This window comes from Pipistrellus kuhlii, unplaced genomic scaffold (genome assembly GCF_014108245.1).
Source record: "Pipistrellus kuhlii isolate mPipKuh1 unplaced genomic scaffold, mPipKuh1.p scaffold_m20_p_3, whole genome shotgun sequence".
Lineage (NCBI taxonomy): Eukaryota > Metazoa > Chordata > Mammalia > Chiroptera > Vespertilionidae > Pipistrellus > Pipistrellus kuhlii.
The window spans coordinates 165,512,905-165,531,893 of NW_023425529.1; the positions used below are offsets into that span (position 1 = coordinate 165,512,905).

The following is an 18,989-nucleotide window of genomic DNA, read 5'->3' on the forward strand; positions in this document are numbered from 1 at the left end:
TCTGTCTGCAATCAGTATGGTAAGGGAGCGTGTGCTGGGTGTAGCGGGTACATTCCCTCCCAGGCCTGTTGGTGCGGGGTATCCTGCAGGGAAGAGGAAATCTGCAGTTACGAAAAAAACATTTTTGTTTGCAGACAGCTAAGTTTGTTTTTTTAAAGAAATTTTCTATTTAGAATAAGGTGTTTTAAATATAAATCTTAAGTTCTTATTTTCAGATGTTAAATATTTGCTACAATTTTTAAAAATACAGTTTTTATTGATTTTAGAGAGGAAAGGAGAGGGGAGCGATAGAAACATCAGTGATGAGAGAGAATCATTGGTTGGTTGCCTCCTGCATGCCCTGCTAGTGGAGATTGAGCCCACAACCCAGGCATTCCCCTGACAGGGAATCGAACCATGACCTCTTGGTGAACAGGTTGCTGCTCAACTACTGAGCCACACCAGCCAGGCTATTTGCTATAAATCAAATAATCCATTATTATTTATTTAATTATTGAGGGAACTTTGGTTTTAACATTACATAAATTTCAGGTGCTCATCACCTAAGGTCTAGTTTCTATCTGTCTCTGCACCTTTGACTTCCTTTACCCATTTCACCCTCTCTCTCCTCCTCCTCTGGTTACCACCAATCCATTGTGTGCATGAATGAGTTTTTATTTTTTGTATGTTCATTTTTGTATTTTTTTTCTTCACAATTGAATAAAATCACATGTTTCCCCCCCTTTCTCATCTGGCTTATTCAATGAGCATACAAGATCCATCAATGCTCTAACAAATGACAACATTTCATCTTTTTTTTATGAGATTAAACCTATTAACTTTCACAATAAAAAGCTTACATATTGATAGCATTTGGCCTTCAAATTGCTTAACTAAATATTTTTTTAGGAGCCTATCAAAGCACAAAACTAAAAATACTGTTTTAATTTAATCAAGGTAGGCTATTTGAACAAGGCGTACATTATGGTGAAGATGTTAACTAGAATAGGTTGTAATCTCAAGAAGTTGGGGGTGTATTTCATGATGTCTATTCTTTCAAAGCAATTAAAATTTAGCAGTTCATTTTATCCTGCTATCTAATGAGTTGTGCATAAATCGTGGGTGTAATTCTTTTTTAAATGGTATTTTGGAATTTGGAGACTGTATAAAACAATACTTGGCTTTTCCCCTCAGCATTGTTTTTCTTAGGAGAAAGATCTTCTTTTACTTGGAGAATAGCAAGAAATCTTTTCACTGTATTTTTCTACTTAGTCTAACAAAAGGATACTGTTTTTGCAAAGGTGGCTTTGACATTCAGCTATAGGATAGGGTTGTGAAACATGAAATCTGGTGACAAGCTCAGCCTATTTGGGGACATACTCTGTGTATGAGCATTTGATAAGCAACCCCTTGATTGAAATTCCTGATTCTTGCTCTTCAAAAGTTTGGATGCTCACCTTGTAACCTACACCCCTTCAAATATCTTAAAATAGACACCTCAAAGAAACAGTCCCTGGAAAATTTTTCTGTTTTCCATGAATGAGCAACTAGATCATTTGTTCTCTCTGCCTCAGCAGAGGATTGCTATTAAATTTAAGTTTAGAGGTAGAGATGGAAAAGAAGCTGTGTCATTGTTTATCACATTAAGTAGCAAATGGAGAGTTATTATTTCTGTAGAAAAAAATCACCATGTGTCAAAAATAGTTCTTTGTGAATTTAAATATATCCTCAAGATCGCCAAGTGCAAGTGTGTTTTCCTGAATTCAAATACCCTCAGAGCTGTAAATAGAACTTGGCTGTAATTTGTTAGTTGCCATCAATATTCCAAAAGAAAAATCAAAAGCACTTAAGCTAAAATCGTTATGTAGTTCCTTTGCTTTGGTGTCCATAGAACTGGCCCAGTCCTCACTGTGGCAGAAATCAGGTTGCTAGATAGGCAAGTAGGGGATGGGGGTGGGGTTGGTGGAAGAGGGGCTGTGGGAAACAGCATCCTCCTTCCTCACCTTGCTCAGAGTTCCCAGGCTGCACATCACTGTTCTAAAGCTTATCTTCTCACCCATTTTCTTCTAATGATGCTTCGAGCAGAAGAGTCTTGAAAAGTGGCAACATCCGATAGACCTGAAGGGCTTGGGAAGTGGAATTGGTCCCTTGGCTTGGGTTAGTGTCAACCCAGCTGCTGGCAGTGAGCAAAGAAAGCGGTATATCGTGATAGAGAGCGGTGAGTCCTTAGGTAAAAGTATAAGCAGAGGGTAGGCTAGGGAGATGTGGCACAGGATAGGGTTTGAGGGCTTGCTAAGGAGGGCAGAACCTAGCAGTGGAGAGTCTGGATATGGCGGTCCTGCAGAGGCGCGGGCAGGGCACCAGCATCAGGAAGTTCTGGCAGGAGGAAGCAAGGTCCTGGCTGCCGTTGCATGGTTTAGGGCAGTGGTCGGCAAACTCATTAGTCAACAGAGCCAAATATCAACAGTACAAGGATTGAAATTTCTTTTTTTTTATATATATATATATATATTTTATTGATTTTGTACAGAGAGGAAGGGAGAGAGATAGAGAGTTAGAAACATCGACGAGAGAGAGTCATCGATCAGCTGCCTCTTGCACACCCCCTACTGGGGATATGCCCGCAACCAAGGTACATGCCCTTGACCGGAATCGAACCCGGCCCTTCAGTCCCCAAGCCGACGCTCTATCCATTGAGCCAAACCGGTCTCGGCTGAAATTTCTTTTGAGAGTCACATTTTTTAAACTTAAACTATGTAGGTAGGGACATTGTTATTAAGTTAATTAGGATACATGGTATTTTGTGGAAGAGCCACACTCAAGGGGCCAAAGAGCCACATGTAGCTCGCAAGCCGCAGTGTGCCGACCGCTGTTCTAGGGAAAGGAAGGGCTGTTGAAAGTGTTGCAGGGCATCCTTATTTAAGAGCACTGGGCTGATAACCAAGCATAAGGAACATGTCAAAACCCTGGTTCCCAGACCTAGGCTAAAGGTGAGGGCTTGGTCTCAAGCACGGATTCAGTCACTACAAGTACAGGATAAGGGCCAAGAGGCACCAGAAATGGTACCCAGAGGCCTCAGGCTTCCTGAGCTTCCGTGCAGCCCTTTAGCTCTTTTCCTATCATGGTTCCTGCAGCCCAGCCCAGCCCAGCAGCAGTTCCTGAAAGACTTCACCCTCTGATCTGTGGCTGCCCTGTGCACTTTCTAGGAACTGCTCTGCCTAATCAACCAGCCTGGCTTCAAATTACCTCTATAATGAAAACAAAAGGGGGGGGAAAAACCACATATAAAGCTCAAGAAAGTGAATCAAGATCCAGAGCAAAGCAATTCTCCTGCTCAGGTGTGCCGCTTAAACTGCCCCTCCATGAATAATGGGCTCTCTGAACTGTAGTGTTTTCTGGGCAGGAATAATTGAAGCACGACTCATTGCTTCTTCTAGCTATTCCATGTGTTGAGGGTGAGCAATTGGTGCCTGTGAAGCATTACCTTTCCTCTGGCTCAGGGTGCCTGGGACTCATGCATCAGCTGGCTCTCCTGCAGAATTAGCTGTCATTTTAGTTGTCTTCTCCAGGTGGGTACGTGTTTACAACAATTCCTGAGTCACTGGAACAAAAACCAGTTTCAGTTCTTGGTTAGTGTGTTTCAGAATCTCTGTTCTAGTTCATGCTATTCCAGATCCTGCTGTGAGATGAGAGCAGGGGGAGGATTCTGGACTCATCGTATTCTTTCAGGGTTAGCAGACCTCAGCATGGAGCTCTTGCCAAGATCAGAGGTCAGAGTGAGGTTGCGGTAGTCATTACAAGGAGCACTGAGGGGAGACTCAGAGGCCAGAGGCCAGAGGCCAGACAATAAGGAGCATGAAAATCCTCTCATTGAAGGAAGAGTGAAGGAAGCAAAGGTTATTAAGCATGGAAAAATGATTCCTCAGAGGTAAATCATTTGGAAGACTGTCATGAGAAATACTCATGTTGTGTGAGTGTGTGACTGTGTGTGTGTGTGTGTGTGTGTATGTGAGTGTGAGTGTGTGTGCAAATGTATGTATGTGCTTGCCATAAATGCCACAAATATAACCAGTGAATGAGTAGAAAACGAGGGAATTAGATCTGAGCTCACGATAGGGAGGATTTATAAATATTCAGAGATACTTAAAGGTAAAATGTGTGGCTGTGGGAGCTGCTAACACTTGGCAGGGCATTTTCTGAGGGGGTTCCTGGATAATTAACATACATGACATTTAAAGTCCCTAAATTATATAGTTAGCCTGGATGACATTAAATTCCTCCTAACCCTGAGATTCCCCTCCAGAGTCCACAGGCTTGACCACTGACATAATATAGCAGAAATAATACTGACAGGAGGGGGGTCGGTGTCAGGAAGCAGGAATTCAAGCTCTAATTCTGCCTAGTTATATAATCTTTAGTAGCTCTCTTATCTTTTTCAACCTCAGGTTTCTTATCTGTCATTTAATTCTAATGGTGGATGAAGTGATCTCACTGACCCTTATCAGAAAAAACAATAGATGTAAAAGCACTTTTGAGAAGTAGGGGCTGGGTGAAGGAGGGCAAAAGTGTGTGTGGGGGGGTGGGGATGAGGAGGAACATATACAATATTAAAAAAAGAAAAAAATTAGAAGATGCTCTGAGCATTTGATAAATGAGTTAATAAGGGATGTGGCTCCTTTCCTCTGTTAGAGCCTCTGACTTCCTAATTAGCATGGGCTGTTCACACACTGCCTTGGGAATAGCACATCAGGACATTCTGTTGTGATTCCTTTGAGACAAATCTTTCTGGGATCATTTCTATAAACTGAGGTGAGCCTGGCACTGGAGCTGCCCCTGCCCATTAGAGAGGCGGTGCTGGTGGGTATGGGGAACAAAGACTGTGAATTCAGGGGCAGGGGATGGCCATTGAGCTGAGGAGACAAACAAGTTCTGGCATTAAGAAAACCTGTCAGGCTGAAACTGGTTCAGCTCAATGGACAGAGCGTCGGCCTGTGGACTCGAGGGTTCCGGGTTCGATTTTGGTCAAGGGCACATGCCTTGGTTTCGGGCATATCTCCAGTAGGAGGTGTGCAGGAGGCAACTGATCAATGTTTCTCTCTCATCGATGTTTCTAGCTCTCTATCCCTCTCCCTTCCTATCTGTAAAAAAATCAATAAAATATATTTTAAAGAAAAGAAAAGAAAAGAAAACCTGTCAGGAGGGAGAAACAGCCACCAAAGCTGGGGACAGGATTATGGATCTGGGGCCTGGCAAGTAGACACCAGAGTAAGTCATTTTCTAGAGGGTAAAACTAGGAACCAGACACCATAATGAGGGTCCAGAAAAGGGTATAGAAATCAGGAAAATGGAAGAGGCTGTTATCAGAGTAGAAACCTAAGTGATAAGAGAGCTAGAAGCTTAATGCCAAACTTCAGAGATCAGGGTGCTCCAATCTTGCTCCTTTAAGCTGGGATTAGCCCCAGAGACTGCTCACAGGGAGCCCGTTCTGGGTGAAGGTGAGTACTTCCAACAGAGTGGAGAGGACAGAGCCCTAAGGTTGTGCAATTCATGGTTGCTTTTCTGGGCTCCTGTGCACTGAGCTGTGGTTTTTTCCAAGTGGCTGTGTGGTTGACCTGTAAGGACATATTTAGGTCTGTCTTTGATGGATCCCCAAAGACAAGATCACTGATAGTAGGGGACCAAACAGTGACATCTAAAAATCTCCACATCCTAATCCCCAGAACCTGTGAATATGTGTTGCATGGGGAGAGGAATTAAGGTTGCATATGGAATTAAGATTCCTGATGTCTAAAATACCAACACTATAAAATTGTGTTATTATAAGGAACTAAATATGTGATAATTTGTTATCACGGCTATCGAAAATTAATACGATGACCTAAGTAAATATTTGTCCAAATAGGGTACTGCTTCATGTGTATTTCACACACTTCCCCTTGGCAAAGCTCAAATTCCACACAGGGAACACTGATGTAACTGTTGTCAGGGGGTCACCTGAGGGCAGGAAGTATATCTTGTGTGATACTCTTATTCCTCAAACACAATTTATGATTTTGCTGTGCAACATTTTTGGTGACTGTTTCCTGTGATATCCAGACTCGTTAGTCTTTCTCGTTCACAGGAGCTGCACAAGTTAGCTTTTCTCTAACTCCAACCCTGTTTCCTCTGCCTTCTCAATACATACTCTCAAATGTACCAGAGGCCCACAGTGCCTTTCCTGCTGGTATCCTATATCCAAGATGCCCTTTCTTCTTCTTCTTGTGGATTTAAACACCTTCCATCCTCCAAGGTTCAATTCAAGTCTTAACCAATCTCTGGAGTCCCTCCTGCCTACTAGAAATCGCAGTTAATACAGTGTGGGCTGTGAAGTCAGACCTATCTGGGTCCCACTCTTTATTAGCTGAGGACTTCACTTGCCTGGACCTCCTTTTCCTAATCTGTACAATGGGTATAATGCCATTACTTATATCAGATGACTTCCATGAAGATTGCACCAGCTGATTCATAAACGCAAAGTGCTTTTATGAATCACAGTGCCATATAGTCAGAGTTCAGTAAAAGTTAGCCCTGGACCACTTAGGAAATTCAGCTATTTTTATTTACTCTGCTCTGAACTCTGTGCTGTATATAAAGTATTATATTGCCTATTGTACAAGGTGGCTCCCATTGGGTGAGTCCCCTATCCCAAGTGGTCTGTAAGTGCTCCTCTTCTCCACCCTGATTCTTCTGCTACATTCTGTACACAGCCGGACTGCCATGTTCTTCTTCCTCACAGACAGTGACAAGGGAATGTAACCTGCTGTTCCCTTTGTGCCTGAGGATAAGTGCCATGTAGTAGCATAGGACAGGGTACAAGGTCTCAGAAACCTTGGGGAGAAGAAGAATGGAAACAGCCATGGAAATCTGCCAAATGAGACATTAATCCACTGCAACTGGGCGGAGAGGGGAGACAGGTGGCAGCTAATAGGAGTGAGCAGGAGATCAGAGTTGAGCAGAGATTAGGTTGGAAGATGGGAGAAATAGTCTGAGTGCCTGAGAGGCTGGACCCTGAGGCTTTGCATTGTGTGCCCGGGGCTTGGCTGTGTGCCGGGAGGGAACCAGAAACGTGTTGGCCTGGACATCCAGGTCTGGACAAGCTGATATCAGAAAGCATAGGAGGGGGAAGCATAATCAGTGCAGAGGTGTAGGATAGGGACAGAGAGGAGCTGTGAGAAAGGAAGAGCAAACTCCTGATGGAGGGAAAATCGGGAGTTTGGGAGGGAGCTGAGTCAGGAGTCCCAGGGGCATTGGGTATGTCAGATGGAAGCAAGGCTGAGCAAACTCAGAGTTAGGTATTCTGCCCAATACATGTCATCTCTGTGACCTCAACTGCCCTGCCTCATGTAATGCCATTCAACTTCTAGCTTCTGACTCCAAGTTCAACAGCTGACTACCATTCAACTCCTCTAGGAGTGGTGCAGGAAGTCCTATCTGGCTTTAAATCAGGGGCGGGGAACATCTGGCCTATGGGCCTCCTAAGACCTGCAAAATCATTTGATTTGGCCCTGCCAAAGCATTAGGGTGAGTTAATTAAATGTCTGACTAAATATAGCAGGATAATTTTTAAGTTGATAATTTTGTTTGGCCTGAGAATGATGTTATAAATAGCCAAATAGCCCTGGGCAGAAAAAGGTTCCCCACCCCTTCAGTGGCACTTCTCACTGCATGGAGCCTCAATCAGCTGCAGGCTTTCTGGCCAAAGCTAGTTCATGCCACATCCAGCATGGCGTCTTGTTGCCAGCTGACCACCCAAGACAGCAATATCCACTGTCAGGGAGGGAAGCAGCTTTTGCAGTTCCCTTATCTGGTACCTGCTTTAAGAGAGTTCATAGGCTGAGGATTTCCTTTCATTATTTTCATTATTTTTTTAGCTCAGTTCCTCTCAACAAACATCCTGTGATGTGGGAATACAGAGGTGGATAAGACGCCCTTGCACTTCTCAGGATTACCATGTAGGAGGAGGGAACATATGCACCTGACTACAATGCACACCACACCATGAAGATCTACAAATACAAGAGTATACTGAAGAACTGTTAAAATAACTACACTTTGCCCTAGCCGGTTTGGCCAGCCTGAAGACTGAAGGGTCCCATGTTTAATTCCAGTCAAGGTCACATGCCTGTGTTACAGGCTTGATACCCAGTAGGGGTCATGCAGGAGATAGCCAATTAATGATCCTTTCTTATCATTGATGCTTCTTACTCTCTCCCTCTTCCATCCTCATTGAAATCAATAAAAATATATTAAAAATAAAATAACTGCACTTGGAAAATTCTGAGAATAATTTATGAAGAGAGGTTTTTATATAAGGCCTTACTAACTATGTAACTTATGGGGAAGTTCTCAATATCTCATAGGAATCCTATATCTAGATCAAGTTTTCTAATCTCAGTAGTATTATTTTTGACTGGATAATTCTTCATTGGGGTGCGGGGAGCTGTCTTGGGTATCACGTGATGATTAGCAGTATCCCTTGCTTCTCATTAGATGTCAGGAGAACCCCGCTCGTTTTAATGATAAAACATGTCTCAGACATTGTCAAATGTTTCATGGGGAGCAAGGCTGACCCCACTTGAGAACCAGTCATCTAGAACAGGGTACACTTAAAATCGGGCCTGAGGACTAAATTTGACCTGATGCTGGCTATGTTGTATGTCAGAAAGCCAAAAATCGTTTTTATGTTTTTAGATGGTTAAAAACAATTAGAAGAGGAATGTTTTGTGACATATGAAAAGCATATAAAACTCATAATTTTGTGTCCATAAATAAAGTTTTATTGGAACACTGTTACATGCATTTGTTTCCATTCCATTTAAGCTGCTTTTGTGCTACAATGGCAGAGTTGAGTAGTGGTGTCAAGGAGTGTACAGTCCACAAAGCCTAAAATATTTGCTACATAGTCCTTTATATAAAAGGTTTGTCGACTCCTAATCTAGATAATGAATGATCTCGAGGGAGAGGCAGCAGGAGAGAATGGCAGGGGTATGGGTGCACATATAAAATGGAAGCATTTTCCAGGGCTATTACCTTTGAGTAGCTGGGGTGGCACTGAGATAGGGATTTGTATATAGATGAGACTGGGCACAGAGGAAAGTTAGAAAGATGTACATTGGGGAAGTAGAAAATGAGGACAACTCAGTGGCTCTCTCTTGTTAAGCATGTAGAGGCCCTCCAGAGAAGCTACAAGATTTGAGTGATAGCAAATGTCTCAAGAAGGCCTAAAATTCAAAACATTTATGAAAACTAAATAGAGGAAATTATAACCAGATTTTGCCATAATCTTAATATGCTTATGTCTACTGATAGAATATATATATATATATATATATATATATATATATATATATATGTTTTTATTGATTTTATTGATAGAGAGAGTAAGGGTGTGGGAGAGAGATAGAAAGAAAAATCAATAATGAGAAGGAACTACTATCAGCGGCCACCTGCATACCCCCTACTACTGGGAATCAAACTAGCATCCTCTTGGTGCATGGGTCTACACTCTCCACTGAGCCAGACCAGCTGGGCAGTATCTCCTGATTTTTAGTTCTTATTTGAAGTCTGAGATCCAATCTGTATTACTTTCCCAGGGCTACAGCCATAAAATCTCATAAACTGTGGGTTGCTGAAAACAATAGAAATTCTTTCACTGTCTGGAGGCTAGACTTCTTTGCTCAAGGTGTGGGCAGGGTCATACTCCTTCTGAGGGCTCTAGGGAAGAATTCTTCTTCATGTCTTGCTACCTCCCAATGGCTCCTTCCTTGCCATTCTATCAATAATTGTATCACTTCAACCTCCACTTTCCTTGACACTGTTCTTCCCTGTGTCTCAGTGTGTGCTCTATAAATAGCAGTTACTAGATCAGGTTCGGAACTAATCCAGTATGAGTCAACTTTGCTCAACTAATTATGTCTGCAAAGACCCTATTTCCAAATAAGTTCACATTCTGAAATTTCAACTGGACACAAATTCTGGGGGAATAATTTCAACACAGTACATAAGCCACCTTCATTTAACTGATTGCAACTGATAAAGGTCAGAGACCTCAATATCATTCTTGCTGGCTAATGATTTCCTTTCTTTCTTTCTTTCTTTCTTTCTTTCTTTCTTTCTTTCTTTCTTCTTTCTTTTTAATAAACACATAAAAATAAGATAGTTGGAATAAGAATGAGATTGAATTCTTATTCCAAACATTAAAGAACATCCTAAAAGAAAATTTCATTTAACTGTTCTTAATAATATTTTTGAAGAGAACATAAATTATTTAAAAGAAATTTGAAGTCTAAGGAGAAAAAAGCTTTAAATTACAGATATTCCTCATTGTGTACTACTAATAAAAAAAAATTTAAGATTACCCATAATCTAAATGGTTATGTACTATATTTATGATTAACAAGAACATTTGTCTGTGGCAGAGACATTGCTCATCTGAAGCTCATTTGCTTTCTACATTCCCCAGACTTCACAATGATTGTGTTTAGGTGTAATTTGCATTATTTTAAGACTAGCCAAGAAGACAGCAGAGAGCCATTCAACCTACATTAGACTTTGCAAGACAAGAAAGATGCCTTTATTGTGATATTTTGGTGGTGTTTCTTATTTCAGATAGTCTAATCTATCTGGTTGGTATACTGTCTTTTAAAATTACTGTTTCACATACAAACTTTTATGAATACTTCTATCATTCTTAACAAAACTGGATATTGAGCATTCACCTTTATATAATTCCCAGCAGTACCTTTTCTTTCATTTTTGATCCCTATGAGTTTGAACTTGCCTTAGAGGTATGTAGGTTTTAACATTTTAATGATGCTAGAAGATAGATAGTGGGCAGTTATGAGGTCAGTTGCTAAGACATCACACCACCATCTCTCAGTTGATGACTACACATAGAACACTTACTGGCACATAGTAGGCATTTAATAACTATTTGTTGGATGAGTAAAAATTGGAAGCATGCATTAGAATAATGATGGATATTTATATATCTATAGTCTTATTTTCAAATTAAGTTATCTTGGTTACTTAAATTTTAGTTAAATAGGGTGGTCAAGGTAGTTGTTCTTCATTTTTACAGGAAGTGTCATGCCTGTTCATTTGGTTGACTTTAACAAACTCATTTTCTCCTGATAAAATAGGTAAAATACGGAATAATGTAGAGTATGAACATAAGCTCTAAAATCAGACCTAGTTTTAAATTCTGGTTATATCTCTAGAAACTTTATAAGTTATTTTAACTCTTCCACCCTCAAATTCATATTTTAAATTTATGGGTATTTACTATACACACACACACACACACCATATTTTCCGGTGTATAAGACGACCCCCTAATTTTACAGTTAAAACATAGGGTTAGGCCTATATTCGCTGTATAAGACTATCCTCCACTTCAAAGAAAAGACTTACTTTGCCGTCAAGATCTGCAGGTAATTTTTGTGCAATTTTGGTCTTTTGCCCCCGATTTTCGGTTGACTTTTTTTCGTTACAAAACTCGTCTTACAACTAATGGACACAAAACTCTGGGGAGGGAGGGTATGTGGGAGGGGGGTGGGCAATGTTAAAATATGTACACAGATAATAATTTAATAAAAAAAAAAAACAACTCGTCTTGTACGCTGGAAAATACAGTGTGTGTGTGTGTGTGTGTGTGTGTGTGTGTGTGTGTGTGTATGGCTAATAAGTAAAGTATCTCCTTGGGAGTTCAACTGGGAGACTGGGAGTTCAATCGTTCACTATGATGTGCGCTGACCACCAGGGGATAGCACAGAACATGCTGGGCAACCAGCGGTGGGGGAGGGAGAGGGGCATGGCACTGAGGAAATGAGGGAAGGAGAGGCGGCAGACCTGATTGGCCCTGATCACTGGCCAGGCCTAGGGACCCTACCTGTGCATGAATTTTGTGCACTGGGCCTCTAGTAATTATTATAATAAAGGAGAAGATATAAGTAAAATGCATAATATAGTGCCTGCCATATGATTGAGTTGAATGAGTATATTATTGTATCTTAACGTATGCAAGTGTACACATACACACATACAGTAGATCCTCATTATTTGCAGATTCTATATTTGTGAATTTATTTACTGGAATTTATTTGTAACCACAGAATCAGTACTCATGGCACTTCTATGGTCATTTGTTGTTATTTGCAAAGTGGTGCAGATCTTGAGCTGCTCTGTTTGCAGGTTCTCAGCTGAGGTTGACAAGGTTGACTCTTTTTCTTTCAGCTCTTGTAATGTGGACAGTGCCCTTTGTGTAATCTATTTAGTATCAGGTTTTTAAAATTTTTGTGTTTTTTGTTGGTGATTTTGCCATTTTAAATGGCTCCCAAGGATAGTGCTGAAGTATTCCTAAGTTCCAAGAAGTAGTGAAGTGCCTTACAGGGAAAACAAGCTGGTTCCAGGCATGAGTTATAGTGTTGTTGGCTTTGAGTCAAACATATTAAATGAAGTGTCTTTAAACAGAAGAACATATAAAACAAGCTTTTATATTGATCAACTGATTAAAATGTGGTGACCATAGGCTTACAGGAACCTAAACCTTGAACTTCCCCAAAAGCAATAGTTCAGTGTTTGCAATTTGTGTTATTGGAGACTTTACAGAAATACTCACAGTGAGTAATAAGAATTGACTGTCTACATAGCAAAATTAAGTTTATATTTATTATATTTATAAAAAATAAGTTTTAAAAAGTTTGTTCATCTCTCAACAATGAAATAAAAATACATAATATTTTAAAGATCCTGGTATGTGGTAAAACTGTAATTGAGTAGACTGAATGTAACCTAATAATAAAATCAATTATCATAACTGATAATTATAAAAATTTGGTATCAGAAACATCACATTTATTATTTAATTTAATCATCATAACACAAAGTATAAAGTATTATGTCTCTTTTACTGATGAAGTAACTGAGACCCTGCAGAGCAAAGTAACTTGTTTGATGTTACATAGTAAAATATATAATTGGAGCTTGAACCCAGGGCTTCTGATTGTACATTCTAGGACCTTGCCTTGATTTCTAGAAGGTGATAAATAATGCTTCATAAAATGATCCATAGATTTTTGCTTGCCTAATGAACAGTACCATTCAAACCCCCAGGTTCTCACAAAGATACTGAAGCAATAAGACAACAATGACAGATACTTAGAAACCTTAAATCAAGCATTTCTCATTTGTAGGAATAGTGAACAATGTGGGAAAAGGGAAAGATAAGCAATGCTCTTGTCAACTCTGCTTGTCTTCTGTGTAAGTGCGTTTATTGTATATTCTCTTCTAAAATCTTGTTTGATTTCTTTTTTCCTTCTTTCGGAAGATGAAATAAACAGAGCTTCAGAACTTTTCTATAAATTTCTATGTCACACAGAATTGCTTATTTGAGTTTTCTGGTGAATGAATAAATATTTGTTTGAAAGTTACATAAATTCAAATTTTGAATAATACATGTGCTTCAGGTTCAATCAACACCTTGTATTTGCATATAAGATTTTTATATGCCATGGCAGCTCTATCATCTGATTCAGGTTATTTGGTTTGCCAGGCATGATCTGTCTAGATACTTATTTTAATAGATGCAAACAATAGTTTATCAAATGGCAGCTCTTCATAGTGATGCATTTCCTTTGAAATAGGGAAAGTTAGCCTGTTTTAAGGCGTCATCTCTAGATCAATGTCTTTGGCTTTTTAAATGCTTATAAATATAATAAGAAACAGAGTCATAGAATTGCAAGCCAGGAGGTGCTTACCAATCATTATTTTAATTATCTGGTTTTCCCCCTGATGAAACTGAGGCCTAGAGAGGTGAAATCATTTACCCAAGGGGATACAACTGCCTGGTGGCAAAGAGACTTCTGTTGCAGTAGGGTTTCCATAGTGTCACACTGTCAGAAGAAACCACATCAATCTGGGTCTTGACTACTTTACAGTGAAAGAGTTGAGGTGTATTAACAATGTGAATTATTTTTTTTTGTCACTGCTTCTGTAAAGTGGACCAAAAGAGGCTTTGGACAATGATTAGGTCAAGGCTACTGTCTTATTTTGTATTTGATGATCAATAAAACAAAGAATCAATGACTGGGTAGAATGAAAGATTTTAACAATGAAGCTAATACCTAGGTGAGTGTTCGGCAAACTCATTAGTCAACAGAGCCAAATATCAACAGTACAACGATTGAAATTTCTTTTGAGAGACACATTTTTTAAACTTAAACTTCTTCTCATGCCACTTCTTCAAAATAGACTCACCCAGGCCATAGTATTTTGTGGAAGAGCCACACTCAAGGGGCCAAAGAGCCGCATGTGGCTTGCAAACTGCAATTTGCTAACCACACACAGGAGATTTTCACAAATCCTTTTAAATACCATAAAATAATTTTTCACTTTTGGGTGATCAAATAGTGGAGTAAGATAGTTAAGAATTTCAGAAAGCGTTATGATGTAGTTATCCCTTTATTTTAGAGTGTTCTTTAATATATTTTTTATGAAGGAATATAGTAGAAAAATTTAAAAAATCAATTTCCTGTGCTTCCTTTGAGGCTGTCAATAGGAGATGTAGTTAAGACTTAGAATCTGTACACAGAATGCATTGCTATTCAGAAAAAAAAAGACAGTGAGAGATTTTCTGGCAATAATTCTTGCCATCTATTAAAAATAAAAACCTTAAAACTGTCTAGTCTATGAAATTGAAAAGGCACTTGAAAAGGCACTTGTAAACGTCCCACCTAAAATAATTGGCAGTCAGTGTCCCAAACTTCATTCTCATCTTTTGAAATACCTATATAAACATCAGCCTTAAAAGCTTGTTTAATGCTTAGTTTGATTTCTTTAATAACCAGATGCAAGAAGTATGAATTACTGGATAGCACTTGAGTATAGTATCATGTTTATTATATTTTGAATCAATTTAGATTGCATCTGTCCTCTAGCCCTGATGATTGGTTAGAAGGCCAGTCTCAGTCATTCTCTGGGTACCCTATCCATCTTTTGGGTCATACAAGGGCCTAGAGGCATTAGGTATCCTCAAAGAAGCCTCTCAGCCCATGCACTCTGACTACTTTATGACCACCCAGATGGTGTTGTGTGCTGTGTGTCCACAGACTGGCAGTGAAGCCAGGGCTTCCTCAGAATGGATCTCACTCACCTTCTCCCTGTGCAGGCAGTCATATTCCTCTAGGTCAGGGACTCCCATGGATGGTTTCATCTCCTTTCTGCCAAGCTAGGCTATGGAAGAGAAGGCCAAAGCCCCATTATAGACATTCAAGGCCCCAACTTAGACATACAGGTTTTAAGATGCGTAGGTCTTTATCCATTCTTGCAATTCTCTCTTTTTTTTCTGGGCCCTAAGAGCAATTATTTTCTTAATATCAGGCACAACCCTCTTTAAACATTCAGGTATCTTTGTCTCTCAGAAAGCCCAGAATAAGTGCATTGTTCATTCTCTCCCTAGGGTAGTAAAAAAACAGACCTCAGGGCTTAGCTTTCAGTATGGAATTCAATGGAAATACTTCTTATTTTATGAAGTAAGCCTATAGGAAAATAAAGCCACTAAGTAATTTATCAATAGCCACTTCTGCTATATAAATTGTCAGGTAACACAGAAAGATGACATTTCATGTTTTCTTAGTCTACTTCCAGCTGTCAGAGAAACTGTGTCTGTTGTGTAGGATTTTCTGCTACGTGACTTTCTTCAATTGTCTGCTGAGCACACACTAGTTTATGGCTCTCATTATAAATCCATCCAATGTTTTCAAGAGGATTTATGGCCATTTTGATGCATTATTAATTGCCAAGGTGAGATTAAAGGGCCCCAACTAAGCCTTGGCAATTCCTTTTGGAGAAAGCCATTCTTATTAGTGATATTGACTAAAGACATGATCTGGGAATTCTGAGTACCATCTTCAAAGCTGAAAGATATGAAGGTTTTTGGAAGCCAGGGGTCTCAGCCAATTGCAGGCATGATTGCTGTCCTATGCTACCTGTTGAGACCACTTAACTGAGAAGCAGGAGATGGGGGTTAATGGAGTACTCATGAATTCTCCCTGTAATTATATCTTGATTAGTGCAAAGAGCTAATCATTGGCATCTTTATTTTGCTTTTTAGTCAACAGAGCAGATGAAATCTCAATATCTGGACCTTTCATTTTCAGTTAGTAAATATAATAAAACAAGAGTGCTGTTGGGCAGGGAGGAAAGAATTGGCTCTGGCATGTACATGAATATTTTAGTTGATCTTAATGCAAATGCCAGATTATTTTTAATCAAAATAAGTCAGAGACATGTCCATACATTTGATTAGTTATGATGATTTAATCTTCAATAACGTTACTTTTTTTTAAAAGTTATGTTTTATCATGAGACTGAAATGTAGAATGAGTTACACGTAAAAATTCAGACTCCTGACTTAACATCTTATCCATCTCACTGTTCCAGTAAAATTTCATTTAATTCTAAGTTCCAGCTTCTGGTGTGGTTTAAGTGCTTCCCCCTCACCATTAGGTATTGATAATGCTCACATTCTACAAACCTTATCAGGGGCAGTAATCATGTCTCAGCATCATGCACCAGAACCCTTTTACTCCCTCTCTTTTAGAGGCCTCCCGTTTAAGCTTAGTAGTCTGTTTCCTGTGTTTAGCGACTTTGGGAAAGAGCTTGCCATCAGTCCAAATTCCATAATCCTCTGTGTATCTCCGTGTCATTAAGTCATATTTTTGCTTCCTTTCTTCTGGCTAAGTATTTTCAAATTCTTTAACCATTGCTCATACATCTTTCTTCCTCAAGCCATCTCTCTGGCTCTTCTATGTACTTCCTTTATTCTACAACACATCTGTTTGCTATCATAACTGCAGACTTATGACTAGCTACTTGAACATTTCACTACCAGTAGATGAGCTTTCTTGACTTCCTCTTACCAAGGCAGAACTAATGTGTGTAGGACAGTGGAAAAACAATATGAGAAGCAGTGGTGTAAGGCAATGGTCTTTAAACTCTCAGGAAAACATTATTGCATTGGTATTTGATACTCAGGGTTCTCTTGATCCAAGTGTTGGGAGGCAGCTCACATGATGGAGCACAATAGCTCCACCTGTCTCACAATCTGACCTCAAGAAGTTTTAGAGCTGCTTTGAGGTTTTGTAGAGTTGACTCAGAATAGCTTCAAACCTTCAGATTTAGCCATTTCTAAGTGACAGTTAATATATAAAGTACTTTATTTCTAGATTAAATATAAATAGAGCCGAAACCGGTTTGGCTCAGTGGTAGAGTGTCGGTCTGCGGACTGAAAGGTCCCGGGTTCGATTCCGGTCAAGGGCATCTACCTTGGTTGCGGGCACATCCCCAGTAGGGGGTGTGCAAGAGGCAGCTGGTCGATGTTTCTCTGTCATCGACGTTTCTAGCTCTCTATCTCTCTCCCTTCCTCTCTGTAAAAAATCAATAAAATATATTTAAAAATAAAAATAAAATAAATATAAATAGACCTATGCAAAATATGTGCATAGCTAATATTCATTGTTTTAAATACAAAATAGAGGTATTTTTTATAACTTGCAGACTATGGGTTATTTTTAAAAAATATTTTTATTGATTTTAGAAGAGGGAGAGAAAGTTAGAAACCTCAGTGATGAGAGAGAATCACTGATCAGCTGCCTCCAGTACTAGGGATCGAGCCCACAATCCAGGAATGTGGCCTAATCAGGAATCAAACTGTGACTTCCTGGTTCATAGATTGATGCTCAAACACTGAGCCATGCTGCCTGGTTTGGACTATGGGTTATTAAGGCCAATGTTATTTTCATGGATATATGTTTATGGTAACTCACAAACTGAGATTAAATGGAGTAATCAGGAGATCCTTTTTTGGTGGAGGTACTCTGGCTGATGGTGAAGAAAAGTGTAGATGCAAACATTTTACTCAGGGACTAACTTCCCTAAAATTACTTCCAAAGTTTCAGCTTCATTCCACCCAGGGCATAAGGCCACCTTTTCTCTCTGTCTTCGTCTAAACCCAGCCTGCACTTTATCTTCCGCAGAGCTTCTGACACTGATCACTCTTCTCATCTTTGAATCTTCTATAAATATTCATAGGCTGTAAGAAATGGTCCAGGAAGCTGGCTCTCTAGTTGAATAGCTGATGCTGCTGGATAAGTAGTAAATCATCCCCATCCCTGGATTAAGTGAAATCAGGAAATAAAGGCAGAATGAAAAGAACAAAAGCTAGTATCAGATCTCAGGTTTCAGCTCACCAGCCCCCCTCAGTACTGCCTGTGATCTGGGTGATGCCCTCCAGCTCACTAGTCTAAGGATGACATCTGCTGGGGCAGGCACTGGGGTGGCAGTGAGTCATGAGTCCCTGTCAGGGAAACCCACTCTGCCCTTCTGAAGCTCTGCTTCTTGTCTGAGGTTTATGGGGAAAGGCATTTCTAGGAGCACCCAGTTAGCAGGCCCTGGATTCTTCCTCAAACATCCTATAATAGTATGATGTCATTACTGTTAGTGTCCAGACAACTTAATAACTATTTACCAGTATGTGCTAATAACAGCAGCCTTCTGAAAAAATAGTACACATATACTGAAAAAAAATTGTATTTTCTTCTTAAGCAATCATATTGGACACTGCCCAATTTATCAAATCTTGAAATTAGATTGGACACTGTCCCCTTTATTTCCTGTTCCTAATTTTTGGTTGGATGAATTGGAATAACACAGCAGCCTTCAATAATCTAGCTTCACAGGAAAATTAACTCACTGGAGCATCTCATATTGAAACTCAACTACCTGGAGATAGTGGTTCCCATGGTGTCAGAGAGATGTAGCCATCCTTTCATCAGAATTTTAAAGTATTTTATGGACCTCCTGTATATTCATTGCATCATTTCAGTGCACTTCTGTGCAGAGTTTGGGAACTGTTTGGCCATAGCCAAATATTTTGAACCTGAACTCAAAGGGAGCAGAGCACCCTAACTGAG

The 18,989-nt window shown here is 39.7% G+C and overlaps 1 protein-coding gene across 2 annotated transcripts in view; it reads left to right on the forward strand.

Moving 5' to 3' along the window:
• ZMAT4 (zinc finger matrin-type 4) overlaps positions 1 to 18,989 on the forward strand; it is a 317,911-nt gene that overhangs the window by 186,707 nt on the left and 112,215 nt on the right. The window lies entirely within an intron of this gene.